The following is a 15,366-nucleotide window of genomic DNA, read 5'->3' as shown; positions in this document are numbered from 1 at the left end:
TGCTGACATTACCTTCTTTGGCCTGCTCTTGTTTCCTGGTCATGCATAAAGTATTTATAGCTGGAACACAGAAAAAAAATCCCTGCTGTGGGTTCTTTCTCTGGCTGTGCTGCTTGCAGAGTGGCATGTAAGTCCATTCTTCAAGCTTAACTCTATTTGACCATAAGCTCTATGGTGGCAGAGGATGTCGTATCACTGAGGTAGTGATACAAGATTGGAAGAGTACAGCAATTTCTTTAGCATCTGACTAAGCTGATGGGGAATTTCTTCATCTCACATGTTGGACTTTACTTCTCTGGAAGTGACCAAAATGATAGAGAATATGCTGGTGTTTTGGAGAGATTGGTGAGGCTTATTTGAGTAAAACATTATTAGTATAATTACTTGTATGCCTCCTAAACATATTCTTTAACAAAAACAGAGATGGTAACCAAAACAGCAAACTGTGCTAAGATTGCAGAACAGGTATAATGAAGGAAAACCAGTGTGGTAAAACATTTGCAGTACAGGGAGATTAATCTTGAAGTCACTAAACCTACTACAAGAAGCATTGTAGCTGGTTAGGCATTTAATTTTAGGGCTTAGAGTTCTATTTTATTCCTGTGGAGAACTTCCAGTGGTGTTTTTCTGGCTGCAACTGAAGAATAAAATTGGTAACTCATTTGCACACTGTGAGAATCTTCTGATCCTTATTGAGTAGTTATTGAGAACGTACAAGTCCTGCCATAGTAATGAGTGTTGAATGTGCCTTATCCATTATCTTTTTGGGGGTAGAAAACAAAAGTACTGAAACAGCTTGCATCTTACTGTTTGTCATTGTGTTCTTGTGATGTGAAAAATGCTGTGTATTGCTGAAAGTACAGCTTTGTCACACTTCTCTTTAAATACAACCTAAAATATTGCAGGTCTAGTCTGATTCCTAATTCTGATGCTGAGTCATTGAGTAAAGTTGGGAAGATCACCGTGGAAGTGTTTATTCAGATGTTAAGCAAAGTACTAATTTACCTCATGTTGATAATTTAAGAATTAAAATTAATTGCTCGAGTGGAGTAGCACTTTGAAGCAATTACTGTTGTTTACCATTCAGAAATGTCAGACTTTTTACTACTACTGTGCATCGCTAGGCTAAGACTGACCAGCAGCAAGGAAGTGAAGCCTAGAAAAGAACTACCTTTCCAGGTCAAGTTAACCTCAGCACTTTTTGCTTTGCACACAAAGGGCTTAAATATAGGACTGAAAGTGATGAGAAGCTGCCAAATCCTAACAGGAGTCTTTATATATCAACCACATACCTGAGCTATTAGTAAAGAGCTTTCTCTTGGAAAATCCCTCTTGATAGAGACTCTTCAGCCATGAAGGATGAGGTGTATGATAGGATAGGTGGGGAACAGGGAGAAAGCTAGTGGTTCAGGCTTTTTATTTGTTGGGTGTTTTTTTTTTATGTGTGTGTGTTTTGGTGGTTTTTTTGGGTTTTTTTTGAGGGGGTGGGGGGTGGGTGGGTTTGTTTCTTCTGACCCTAGTACCTTTGTAACTGGAAGGTGAGAAACAAGCCAGTTGACTGTATAGCCTCTTTGAAAGTCAGTTCTGCCTAACTGTTTCTCACACAACAGGCCTGTAACAGCAGTTTTTTTTAGCAGGAATTTACATATAAGTATTTACAGGTGTTTAGTAGCAAATTATTTTAGTGATGGGTAGAGGATAAGGCAGGGAGAAGCAAGCATTGTGGAAATGTCAAAGCTTTAAAAGTTTTGGCAGGCTTGTCCTCAAAGTGAGGCCTGCCATTTGTTGCTGAATGAAAACTGAGTTTCGGAAACACAGTCTGAAAGGTGGTATTTTGCACCTGGGGATAGAGCAGTTTGCTACCCTGCTCCTTGCAGCACCCATAGCACTCTGACAGGAGTGTACTTCATTATATTAATTTTTTTTTTTTCTTTAAATTAATCCTTTAGCGCAGTGCTTGGAATGGCAGAATAAACATAATAAGCTCTGTCTGATAAATGAGTGAGGAGTTTTTCTTACGTTTAAACTATCCTATGTGGAAGAGTCTGGAGTGATAATGGTAAAGCACTTCTGCCATGCAACTGTGCTTTTAAAGTTGTTTTTTTTGAGTGGTGTGATTTTATTTATTTATTATTATTCTCCCCTTCCCCCCCCAGTCATAACTTAAGAATATAACTGAACTTGTACACTTAGGACTTAAGTTTCAGGGGGTGGGGAGAGGTGTGTAGCTGTTCTGTGCTTGATATATTAAGGCAGAATTTCCATAGCCTGCAGGATCTGTTGTTGTAATCTGCCAGTGATAAGAAATTAACATTGCCTTGCCTCACAGGGACTAGGTGTTCACCTTTCTTGTTTTTCTTTTTTTCCATTTTTTTTTTTTCCCTGCTCATGCTGCTCTCTAATTACCCTACAGTTACAGACCTGTGTGATAACAGAATTTAGATAATGAATTGCTTGAGGCATAAGGTGACAGATTGACTTGCAGTAATCTAATGGACAGGTGTGTTGATGCAGCCTGCTTCTAGTGCATCTCTGCTGGAAAAGATGTGAGGAAATTAAGCAGCCTCAGACACTGAGGAAGGGAAGATGCTGTTACGTCTTTGTAGTTTCTTAAGCTACACAGACACTCTCTTCTTGGCTTTAGGGATGATGGAAAGAGGATGTTAATCCATATAGGAATGTACTTATTTGTGATTTTAGGGAGTGCGAGAGGGTATGGTGGTGTTTGAAGAGCAGTCTGTTAGGTATATATATTCAGGAGGCTGTTCTAGAGCTTTACTTTTTTATTTAATCTGTCAGTCTTGCACTGATTTACTGAAAGGTAGTGGTGACATCTTTTAAGCCTTAACCACAGAGACAAACGAAAAAATGTAGAATTGAAGTAATCTTTTTCCTCCCAGCTTGTTGAAAGCTGTATGCTTGTGGACAGATTGCAAAAGTGAGTCATCATGTCTTTTAACCTGCAGACTTCAGTTAATTAAAATGCTATATTATTATTATTATTTTTCTTGAAGGAAGTAATTTTAGTTGGTTTAACTGTGTCATCCTGCAAAGTAAGTGAATTTTTAGCTCTTCGATGTGTTGGAAAAAACATTAGACATATATATATAACTGTAATGCACCATCCTGCTCTCTTATGCTGTTTCTCAGACTGCATTTTTTTGTATGCACATTCCCACTGATCAATAGAAGTGTATATGCATCTATCTTTATAGTTGAAGTAAAATGAGTTGGCTTCCTTTTTCCACAGTACTTTCTATATTTGCCTCTTTTCTGCAGCTAGTACTACTCAAGTTCATTTGAGAAGGTAAGGTGAAAAAAGATGCCACTAGTATGAAATTTGATGAGGGCTGTTTACATTGGTGTAGTACTGTCTTGTTGGATACGAGGGTCTCTGCAGAAATATTTTCTCTAGCAGTGTTTCTTTACACAAATAAAAATCATGTTGCACCCTCTGTCTTTCAGCATGAAAATATCACAGACAAAAACTTCAGGTCTTTGCAAGGCTTCTTGATTGCCAAACTAGGACATTTTTGTGTCCTGACGGACCCATATTCATCCTGATTCATATATTTTGAGGCCTTTTCCTGCCCTTTGGTTTCTGTATCTGTTTTAGTGATTTGTCAAGTTACTGCAGTTGATTTAAGCTCAGGGGACACTTCCAGTTTCTCCAAAGGGGTTGAGAGGCCCAGACAGCTATGCACTATGTTTTGCACCTCTTTCCAGCCTGCTGTTCAGCATATGAGGTTGCTGCTGTTGCTTCTTGTCCTTGCTGAAGTGGCTACTGCTTTTTCCTTCAGCCATCTGGCAGCTGGAGTGTCAGTAGCTCAGTCCTCTGTGCTAGATTGCTGAAATTCTCCTGTTTCAGACCAGCAGCTGGGTTTGTAGTGGCTAGTGGAGATGACCTGTTTCTAACAGGAGGAAAAGTTGTTGGGAGAATGGTGCAAATTGAGGGCATCCCATTGGGAAGGAGGGAAGAGTTGGTTTTAGAATTTGAGACTAGACCATTCTAGTAAATATGCAATATTCACAGAGCCAGCAAAAGATAGCATTGTGTTTAGGGTGCTCGTCAGCAATTCCAAAGCAAAGGAGAGCAGGAGCTTGAACCTGAGCCTTCCACATCAGAGGAGAGTGTACAGGCTTAGAGGTACTATGGTGTTCCTTCCTTCTTTGTATGCTCTCTATGTAAGACTCTTCTTGATTTGATGCTTTAGTATGAAGTGCAATTGCTGTGCTGGGAGGTGCTCTGACCAGGTATAGCTCAAGTATTCCTGGCTTTTTGATTCTAACCACAAGCTAATGGGTTACTCCATTAGAGGTTTCTTCTGGAGGTGGGGTGGTTTGTAATGCCTTGCTCTAGCAGTGTTATGCTCTGTACCACATTGTGGGCATCCTTGTTTTCTGCCCTTCCTGGGGCTAGTGAAGAGGGAAATACAGTCTGTGTTCCACAGCCTTACATGAGTTTTCCCCAAGCTACTAAGGAATTAGTAATGGAAACACAACTTGTGTGCATCCAAGCTTTTGTTTTGTTTAGCTTTAATGATTAATAGGTGATAGTGGCTTGTTACAGGATACTTTCCTAGCAGTCAAGTGTCCTGAAAATAGTAACTGTGACAGCAAAGAGTATCTTTTGTGGGTATTGTGTTCTTGTACATCTGGGAACATGTGATTTCCTGAACATATGTTTTAGGTTTTGTTTACCTGGTGTATCTGAGCCTTCCCATAGTGTTTGCAATCCAAATGTAATTTTTTATGAATTATTGACATTGTACTTTTGCCAGGTTATGGGTAATTTGCCTCTTTATATTGCTATATTTATATACACATATATATATATGAAGAATCTTCAGCTTCCTGCATTTTGGTAACAAACTGTTCCCTTTGGGTTTGATGAAGTTGTTGTTACCTGATATTAGTTCATAAACACACAGTCTGTTGCTGTGATCAAGAAGTGAGAGCCTTGAACTGGACTGTGGCTAAATTAATTAATATGGTTCAATGTTTATTTTAGTATATAATAAATATAATTTGTGTTTGAAAAACTCCTGAAAACACTTCCTTATGAACACAAGATATCTCTCAAATTAAAAATGAGCCTTTCTTGATGGGTGCTTTTTTGCTGTCATGCATTTATTCTTGGAGCTGTCAGCAACTCTCAGCGTTCTGAATTATTTTTATTTTCCATTGAGATGGATTTGATTTGGAAGATGAAAAAGTCAGGTCCAGTTTATGACCTATTATTGCAGCTTCTGGAGAACATGGCATTTCCAGAGACAATTTTTCAATAGGGTAGTGGTAGACTAGATTTTAAGTAATACATTTTTAAATTGGTAGATTACAGTCAAAGCACTGAGATTGTTATTATTCTGTTTCTTAAAATTTCTCTCTGCCTTTGCCTGTCTAATCCAAATACTGGATTTTTTTTGAGCTGTAATGTTATAAGCATTTTAAAAAGTGCTATTCTGTCCTGGCTGTTTTTGTTCTTTGTTTTATTTGCTGAAAGCAAAATTTTTCAAATATGAGCAATACGTCTGTTTTAGAAGTGCAGCTTAAATCCTTAACAAAAAAAAATTAAGTATAAGCAACTCTCAGACACTTTTTTCCAGAGTCCTAACTTATGAAAAACTGACTGACAGTAACTCCATACTAATTTTCAGAAGAGTTCCATGGTTTGTACTATTTGTAACCTTGCAGTTGTTCCCTTGAGGCATATACTCAGCAGTGGCCTTGCTGCAACTTGAATCCAGCTGTTCTGCATTATTTGGAGAGCTTTTTGTATTCTGGAGTATTTTCATGGATACCAGTATTTCTTTACTTGTCTTACTTCTTTCTGTCTTAACTGGTTACTTAAAATATTTTTGAGCTATTCTACCACTCCTTTGTCTACTGTACAAAAGCATAATTGTGTAGGCTTGAATCTTGTGTTAAGATTTGTCTGTCTGTATTAAATTAAGTAATGTGTTTCAAGATGCTTAACGGTGGTGCAGGAGAAGAAATAGGTTTAATTCTGGCTTGAAAATTAATTTTCTTCCATAGAGTTCTTGCATTTTGAGGCTTAAACATTTTGTGTTTTCAATTAAATGTTTTGCTTTTACTTATGTGCTGCTTCATGGGATATACTTAATTTGTAATTTTAATTTTATTTTTATTTTTTCTCTTCTTGGTAAGCTCTGGACTTTTCTCCAAGCAGTGGCTTTCCTGAAGTATAGTGGTTTTGTTGTTAGAGTGGATGAAGTGCATCATGGGATTTGTAGTTCTCTCTAATCTCTAGAGGAAGTACAGCAGGAGCCAGTTAGAACTCCATCTGCCAGGAAGGACTAGGGTACTGAGCCAAAAGTCTTCATGTGTTTGCTGGTGGTGTTGGTTGTTTTTTTTTTTTAAATTATCAAATACTTGCTTTCTCTGCTGTGCAAAGGTACTTTGAAGAAAAGAGTAATTTTTTAAAAATGCAGTTTTGACTTTTTATTTCTGTGTAACTGGAACACTGTGACTGTTTCCTGTGTGTTTGCATGTTATTCTCAGTTTTATTTTGAAACGTGGATGTTCATTCTGGCCTGAAGAGATAATAGCTGTTCTTTTTGTGGGGTTGGCTAAAGCAGTGGCAGCAGAACAACTGGCAGCAAAAAGGTAAACCTGTATGGGTTGCTGACCTGTGGAAAGACACTGCAGCTCAGACAGATAAACTGGTGATAAAAGTGCATCGTGTAGATGCATGTGTACCTCTGAGTCGAGCCACTGAGGAACATCAACACAACCAATGAGCAGATGAGGCTGCTCAAGTGTTCCAAACAGACTTGGACTGGGAACATAAGGGTGATGATCTCTTTTCAGCTCAATGGGCCCATGACACTTCAGGTCATCAGGGCAGAGATGCAACGTACAGATGGGCTCATGACCAAGGGGTGGACTTAACCATGGACACTATTGCGCAGATGATCCACGACTGTGAGACGTGTGCTACAATTAAGCAGGCAAAACGGTTGAAACCTTTGTGGTATGAGGGGAGGTGGTCAGAGTACAGGTTTGGGGAGGCCTGGCAAATTGACTGTGTCACACTGCCTCAGACTCACCAGGGTAAATGCTACGTGCTTTCAGTGGTGGAAACAAGTACAGGATGTCTGGAAACATACCCTGTGCCTCATGCCACAGCCAGGAATATTATAGTGGGCCTTGAGAAGCAAATCTTCTGGAGACGTGGTACTCCAGAAAGAATTGAGTTAGACAATGGGACTCATTTCAAGAACAGTCTTGTGACTGACTGGGTCAAAGAACATGGTATTGAGTGGATATACCATTGTACGTTAGGAGCATAAAGTGTGTCAACAAGTTGACCTTTCCTAAGGGTCATGAGGGCACCCCAACTTTGATAATGGCATGCAGGAGATAGTGTGCTATGGCCCAAGAAATACATTTCTGAAACTAATTGGGAAAGGGTGGTTCTGCTCGCCTGTGAGGCCTAGAATCTGCAAGTACAAAACAGTACTTCTGGGGAAAACCAGGACTGAAACATTGACTCATAGTGTAGTTTGAGATAATAGTATCAGAATAGTTAGAGATTGTGTGCTTAAAGGAATGTGTTGCCAGAAGGAACTAATAAACAATCAGAAGCACCTTTGAGATTTGTGGTGTGTATGTTTTTTTTTTAATTATTATTTTTTTATGACTTGCGCTCATTTTAGAAGGGGAAAACATGTCATCTCTAGTTTAAGAAATTAACACTTCATATAAGTTTCATATCTGTGTGCTTTCAGTGAAACAGTGTTCCTTGCAGGTGTGACATTTTATGAAAACATAATTATTCTGCTTAATAGAAAACATGGTTAGGCTGAACTGGTATGAAACTTGAGTAATTACTTTTTTTTGATTGGGTTTTATTTTGTTTTTAAAGAATGTGATGACTAATGCTTAGAGCACAGGACTGCAATTCAAGCAAAGCAGACTTTACTGTTACACGTTCTCAATGTCAATGACTTGTGCTGATATTGTCATCAGTAACATAGGTTGAAATGTAAAGTGATACACAGTGAGAGTTTGACTTAGCCTGATTGGGATCAGTTTTTTCTTTTTGGAGGCAAAAATCATTCCTATCTCTTGCAAAGCAACTTCAGGTTCTCAGTTGTCAACTGCACATCAATGCCTCTTGTGGCTTAACCAGGTGGAATTGTGCATCTTGGAGTCATAGCAGGGCTGTGGGTGCTGCTTCTGTGGGAGAAGAGGAAGGGAAGGGCTTTGTCTGCTCGGAGGTCCAGTGAAGTGTGTTGCTTGCAGAAGCTGGGCAATTCTGCTAATAATGGTGGGCAAGCTCTTAATGGGCAGAAAGCCCTTACAGTTCCTTTTAAGCTTGGAGTTAGGAAGAGCTGAGAACTGGAGGGCCTTAACGCTTGAGAATCCGTCCCTTGCAAGTGAGAAAATGCACTTTCTCCTGATGGCACTTCTGAGCTTTCCTCTGCTTTTAGTGTCCGTTTTGAGTGTCATCAATGTAATTCCTTTCCTGTACATCCTGGTAAAATTTCTTTCTCCTTCAAGTCTTTCCAAGAAATGGATGCTGCTTTTGCAGTTTTTATTGTAGAAGGGAGCATCGTCTGCATTAACATTTTTGGTTTTTCACTTTACTTGATTTGGCTTACCCATGTGGGTGCTGTTACAGTTATTTGTGGTTGTTTCCTCATGAATAAATGCTCTGAGCACTTGTAGAGCTGAGAAGGGTAAAACATTTCAAAATAAAGTAGGAGTGTTCAAGCAGGCAGGATTTTTCACTTTGTTATACTTGAAGTGATGAGGGAAATGAAGCATGTGTGCAGAGGAAATAAAGGTTTTCAATGAGTCATTAATTATCTTTTGACAGTTCTCAGAAGAGTGGTAAACTTGCTCCATTTATTTCTTAATGACAGCAAATTGGGCACCAGTTTTTTTAGTTTACTGTGGCCACGAAATTTGCTGTGCATCTGAGTAGATTTAGGATTTTCAATTCAAGTAACTGACTGACTGTGTTCAGAACAGAAGTTCTTCTGCACTTTATGAAAGGAAGGTGTTAACACTCATGTGGAGATTGAGTCAACTTCAGCATGGTATGGCTGCTATAATGATGTATTTCAGGTGTAGCTGGATCCATTAGTTCATGAAGAAATATAATGATAGGAGAAAAAAGTGAATTCATGTGACTGAGGTTACAATACAAGCTGAGGATTTCACAGCTTTAGGCATGTTGCCTAGAGGCACAGAAAAATTTCCTACATATTGTAATTACTGCTAAGCAGCATTCGGCAAGAGAAAAGATATTCAAGAAAGAGGTGGTCAGTGGGAAGGCAGAGGGGAAATGAAAATACTTCTGTTTAAAAGCAGTATGAAAAGGCCTAGAGAAGAAAAGAGAGAGCATTTCTTGGTTGGTATTTTCAACGTGCGTTTGTCTTTGAATATAGAATTCCTGGGAAATGCAACAGTTGAAATAACTTGGAACCACAGAGTCTTCATATGCTGTTACACCTTTCTGTTGATGGCAATTAAGAATTGACAGACCTGAGTCATGTTGCTTAATCCAGGCTGTTTTGTACTTCAGAGGTAAAAACAGTTTGATTGTGTTTTGACTCTTAGTTTTTAATCTCTTAGTAGGAATAAAGGTTTATATTTGTAATGAAGTAATTGGAAGGTGGAAATGACAGATGAATTTTACAGATGGACTTCAGCAATATACTCTGAAGAATAATATATTATGTGGCAATTAGTTGTATACTGGGTGGTGAAGTACTTCAGGATGCCTTTTGTATTTCTCTTCATTATTTGTAGTTTAATGATTTTTAAGGTGTGCCTTAAATGTTACCCATGTTACAGCAAAAAAATTATTCATTACTCATGAATACTTGTATACCAATTTATTTCCTCATCAAATGACTGAAACTTCCTAAAGAGAAAGATAAATATAACAGCTCACTAAAGAAAAAAGCAAATCTTTTTCCTATTCATTCTGGTATTCATATACACAACAGTGCTTCAAAAAATGCGATACAACTTTAAAAACCAGTCCTCTGAGTACCTCCTCCTTTATTGCTAGCTTTCTTTTATGTAGGTAGTGAACCTGGATTATGGCTGACATTTCAAGTATGTTCGTGCACAAATATATTAACCTTCCTTCACAGCTCTTATAATGTATGTTACCATGGAATCTGGACAGTTTACGCTCCTCCTCAGAGTTACTTAGCTGCGTATCATGCCAATCTTAAAAAAACAATGATGTTCTCCACTTTAAAGAGGGTGCACAGCTGCATGGAAGAACTAAGCCATTTGTCCATGTTTCCTTAGAGGTCTGTGGTGAGGCAGGAACTTCTGACATTTCTAAGATACACATGGTGGGATGGTAGCTGAAATGGTTTGTGTCTTAGATCCCTTTTATCTGATTTTGTGCATAGTCTCTCTGCAAAGGAGGCAGTGGCAAACTTCTGAGAGGTAATGAAATGGGAGAACTTCAAATAATGGATTCAGCAGGTGGAATTTGAAACTAAAGTCCCTGTTCCCAGTCTATCACTTCCTTCCTACTAACGCTGCCTGGCACAATTTATATTGTTTTCTGGGAAGCTGAAGCAGCTAATGTTGTTGGTTAGTAAGCCACATCATTCTGTATGTGGCAATTTATCAAATTATACACTCTTCAGTAAAGTGGAGTTGGTGGATGTGATATGGGTGATAGTAGATACAATTGGATGTATTAGTGTTACTTTTGTACCTCTTACCAACACCATCAGCTACTAGGTTTCCTAACACTATTAGTGAAAAACTGGAATTTTGACACTTTTATAGCAATGGAGCTGTTTATGTTAACACTGAGCTTCTTTAGTTGTGTGGGTGTTTGTTTATTTGTTTGTTGCTTTTGTTTTGTTTTGTTTGTTTTTTAAGACTGTAGTTTTGGGGTTTTTTTGTCTGTAGTTTAGCAGAACAAGAATCTTTTTAGGTTCTCTGCAAGTCATGGTGGGTTTCAGCTTCCCTAAGAAACATGTAGAAGAGTCTGACATTACAAATGCCCTTTTGATAGCTAAGGTATTGTGTAAAATACACTTGGCAGTGGCAGCTCAAATGTAAATAATATTCAGGAAATACTGGAATAGCTACCTGTTGTAATGGGTATATTTGCTTTTCCTAATATTTTAGCTTCTCACATTCAATTTTTTAATTTTATAAAGTTTTCTTCAAAGAATCTGTATTATGGATGATAAATACTACTTTTGCTCTCTTAGCATTAGACTGTCCTGTCTCTGTGATGCAGGTGCTGTTTCCAATCTGAACCTGTTTTTTTGGTGAAGCATAGTGTCATGTTTGATAGACAATGGGTATAGTCTCTCAGCTATGTGCACGTGCATGTCTGGGAATGGAGGGGGTAGGGAGAAGAACATAGTCTTTCAAAGAGAAAAAGAGGGTGTGTGTATTCTGGGGAGTATCATATTAATCTAAAAGAGCTAGATGCATTCTTTGAGCTTGACTTTTTGTTCTGGGAGGAACTGAGGGGACATAGCATGTGTGGGGAGGAGGAGGGAGGTGTTGAACATTCCCGGAGGGGATTAATTTTGAGGTGACTCAAACAGACACTTTGATCTTTTCCATCTGCAAGTTGGCTTGTTTTAGCTTGTTAATTTATGGATAGCAAATTCCCTGTTTCCTTTTATGTTTGGAATATTGCTCATAGCCCACACATGGCTCTGTAATTGGCGAGAGATTGTTCATTCTTGCCTGGAGGAAGACATTTCTCTGCTGAGCTGGAGTACCAGACTAGACAGAGAATGCAAGAAAAATGTAGATGGGAAGCAGGACTACACAGCTCTTACTTAAGTTATGATTCTTGAAGAAATGTGCACTAATCCATCTGTGTTTGCATCCAGAACACATTGTATTCTGCAGGATAAGGGAAGTAAAATTGCTCAGTAGTGCTCTCAGCCTCCCCTGTGCCTCAGGGTGTAAATGGTGTGTTTCCTGTGAAACCTGGATACTGTGTAGAAACCTCAGTGAGTTCATAAAGTTTTCTTCATTGATGATCTGCAGTAGTTAAACACTTTCACAAACATCGTTAGTTTTTCATATGTATTCCAAATTCAGACATCTTAAATGCAAGTAGGAATGATTATATATAAGTGACCTGAAAGTAGACAGGGGTTTGGTAATATCAAATATGCCATTTCTCAGCCAAATGTCTTAAGGTATGAGGATTTTCTTCACACTGGATCTTCTCAGAATTCTGCCTAAGTGCTTATCCTGCAGCTAAGAGAGATTTGGTCTACCTTTTCCCCCACTGCAGAAAACGTTTGGGAAATTTTTGTGTGCATTTGTGTTGTTTGGAACTTTTTGTCTCTGCAAAGCTATTTTAAACCACAATTGAAGGTTTTATTTCTGCTTCAGGGTAGAAAATAGCAGCACTTAACAGCTAGTGTCCTGGCATAGGTCTTTTTTTATTTATTTACTAGAGTTTTCCTTCTGTTGCTTATACATCTATGTCTAGAAATTTTATGGGCTACCTTTGGTTGAAAGGTTGCAGTTCTCTCTGGTTATTTTAAGATTTTTCAGAATTGCATTCATAAATGTGATTGACTAAGGTGTGTGGGCACATTCCAGGATGAATAATTGCAGTCTGTCCTCAGTTTTAATTAGATGCCACAATATTCCCTGTCTCTTTGCTTTTGTAGTTGGTGGCTTACTTTCACTGCTTTGGAGTCCTAAGGAAGGAGTACATGGACACTTTGACCTAACTCACAGAGACCTTCTTAAAAGAGATTGTGGGAGTGATTGAGTCACTCTAAGCTCAAGGTGATCTTTTGCCATGTGCTGGTTGCTGAGCCTCTGCTAGCAGGAGGTGGTGTATTTGAGTAAAACCAAGTAAACTAAAGTGTTGGTGTGTGTGTTGTGGTTGTTTTGTGTTTTGTTTTTTTTTTTGTTTGTTGTTTTTTTTTTGTCTGAGGTCTTGCTTTTTACCTTTATGGGTAGTATGGTAGTGTTAAATTTTATTTTTTTAAATCAACAAAGCTCACGTTTTACATGGGTGTTAAGTGGTTCCTGATAATTGAATTACTTTCTTAAAAACTGTGTCCTGAACAAAAGAAGTTGATGACTAACGCAAGTTGATGACTAAAGCAAGTGTAAAAGGAAGCAACTGTGTAATAGCTGCAAAAATGAGGTGTTTTGAGAACTAAGTTAGGGAGTTCACACATATGAGGATCTGTGGGTATCCTGGGAGGATGACTGCATGTTGCTGTTTCTAGGGAAATACTTCTAGGTTTAGATAGATCAATCTGCAGTGGAAGGCATAGGTCATGGGGTAAGGACTCACTGCTGTAGTTTATTAGCTACACGAGGTGATGTTGGCTGTAATTATAGCTGCTATAAATAATGACATGAGTTGGCCAACTCTTAAGTGTAAGCCTAAATTCAAAGTAGTCTAATTCTGCTAGAAATTTTCACTTAGCTGACCTTGCAGGATCACCTTTCCTGCCTGGGACTGGTGTAACTAGAACTCCAAGTTGCACTAATCAAATCTTCATCTTAGTTCAGGCAGTCTTATGTTTGGGGAATACCTCACATAAATCAAGAAGTCTATAAGCAGTCCTATCCTTTTCAGAGGGCGCTCCAGTAACCACATGCAGTCAGACAGTTTAACACAGCCATCCTTCAAAGAGGCAGAGTAATAGAAAGATATTAAATTCTACATTTCATTTAGTCTGAAGGCATTTGTCTGTACATGCAAGCGGTAAGAACAAAAAGGGCATCTGTATGTTGTTGTACAGGTATTATACAATTAATATCTTGTGTATATGTGCATGTTTTGCATGGAAAGGATTCAGTGCTTGAGTGTATAGAGTACAGTAGCTCAGGTTTCTAAATCCCAGGGTTTGATTTGGCTTAACTTCAAAGGATTTTTATCACTTCTGAAGAAGAAATCCTAATCTTCACTCTTCATTTGCTTGCAAAATATTTGTTTAAAAGATCTGCAGTGGTAGTGACGTCTTACTACCTGTTCTGTCAGTAGTAAATTTTGATTTTGATTTCCACTGTTCATATTGCTATCACCCACAAATACAACATGCTGGTGGCTGCATGGGGGTCTGTGTGGGGACAGTTTGGTCTCGTGGGCACTTTGTTAGGTTTCTCAGGGTGGTGAAAGAATAACTGAACAGTTTCTAGAAATTGAAGATGGAAAATTAATCACAGATAGAGGAAGGTGACAACTACAGTCAGTATAGTAATAAGATATGAGCTTAACCTGAGCTGAAGACCGATTTGAACAGTTGCTTGGCATTTTGCTTTCCTTTATGCATTCCGACCCGCCCCCGCCCCCCCCCCCTTAAAGTCATTGCAGAGCTAGACTGGAAAAACTTCAATCTCAGTTTCATCTGAAACAGGACTGAAATGAAATGTTGCCTCAATCGTCTGGCAATAATACTGGGAAGCTTTTTTAGATCCTTTGGGAAACATTTTTGTTTGATGTACAGAGAGAAGTGGATATACTTAGAGCACACCCATGTGGCCATGGAGGAGTTAAATGCTATTTAAGAATTGTTTTAATTGGGGGGGGGAAACAGGTTTCTAATTGTAGTGAAGTATTTTTGGAATTTGCCCTGTCAGTTAGTAATATTTCACTAATTAAAGCAACCCTTTGTTTAAACCAGGCTGACAGGAGGTCGTCTGGAGAGTTGGCTGGTGGACAAACCGAGGTATGTTCATTCCTCAACAATTTGACCCATTTTATATGCTGATGTTTCTGAAGTAATGCTTTTAACATGGAGGAAGGTTAATTACATCTGTAAATGCCTTGTGGTTTCTCTGGTGCTGAGGGTTGCAGCCTGTGAACAATTTTTCTGCCTTGGAGCCTTGTGCGTAATGAAAACTAACAAATAGAACAAGCACACAGGCACTAGGCTCTTTGTGGCTGGAGGCACTAGGTTTGTTTGAATGGCAAAATTAAGGGATTATTTTTTTTCTGAAAGAATGTCAGCAGGAGTCAGGTCTCCTCTCTCTTTTTTTTTTTTTTTTCTCTCTCTCTTTTTTTCCCCCCTCTCTCCTGTGTCTGCTCTGGCTTGGAAGACCAGTGTATGTTCTGACTGTGGTTTGGGCAATAAGGTTTTATGTGTTTGTGGAGAAGTGAGTTCTGGTATGAAAATTGTACTTTTGCTGTAAAGGAGGCAGAAAAGGCTACATTGATACACAGTGTCAGGCTGAAAAATAAAAACATACTGAAAAAGTTGCATGTCTTCCTGCCCTGAACTGTATTACATAAAGTCATGTAATACTAAAGGCAACATACTAACTAAAGGCAACATGGCTAACTGTATGTTTGCAAGTTGTGTTTGCCCTGTGCTTCAGTGTTGCTGATTCCTCTTAGTTGCTTTGTTTTGT

Source organism: Chaetura pelagica, unplaced genomic scaffold (genome assembly GCF_000747805.2).
Source record: "Chaetura pelagica isolate M959 unplaced genomic scaffold, ChaPel_1.0 scaffold7, whole genome shotgun sequence".
NCBI classification, from domain to species: domain Eukaryota; kingdom Metazoa; phylum Chordata; class Aves; order Apodiformes; family Apodidae; genus Chaetura; species Chaetura pelagica.
The sequence above is the reverse complement of the archived record's forward strand: the minus strand, read 5'-3'. Positions refer to the sequence as shown.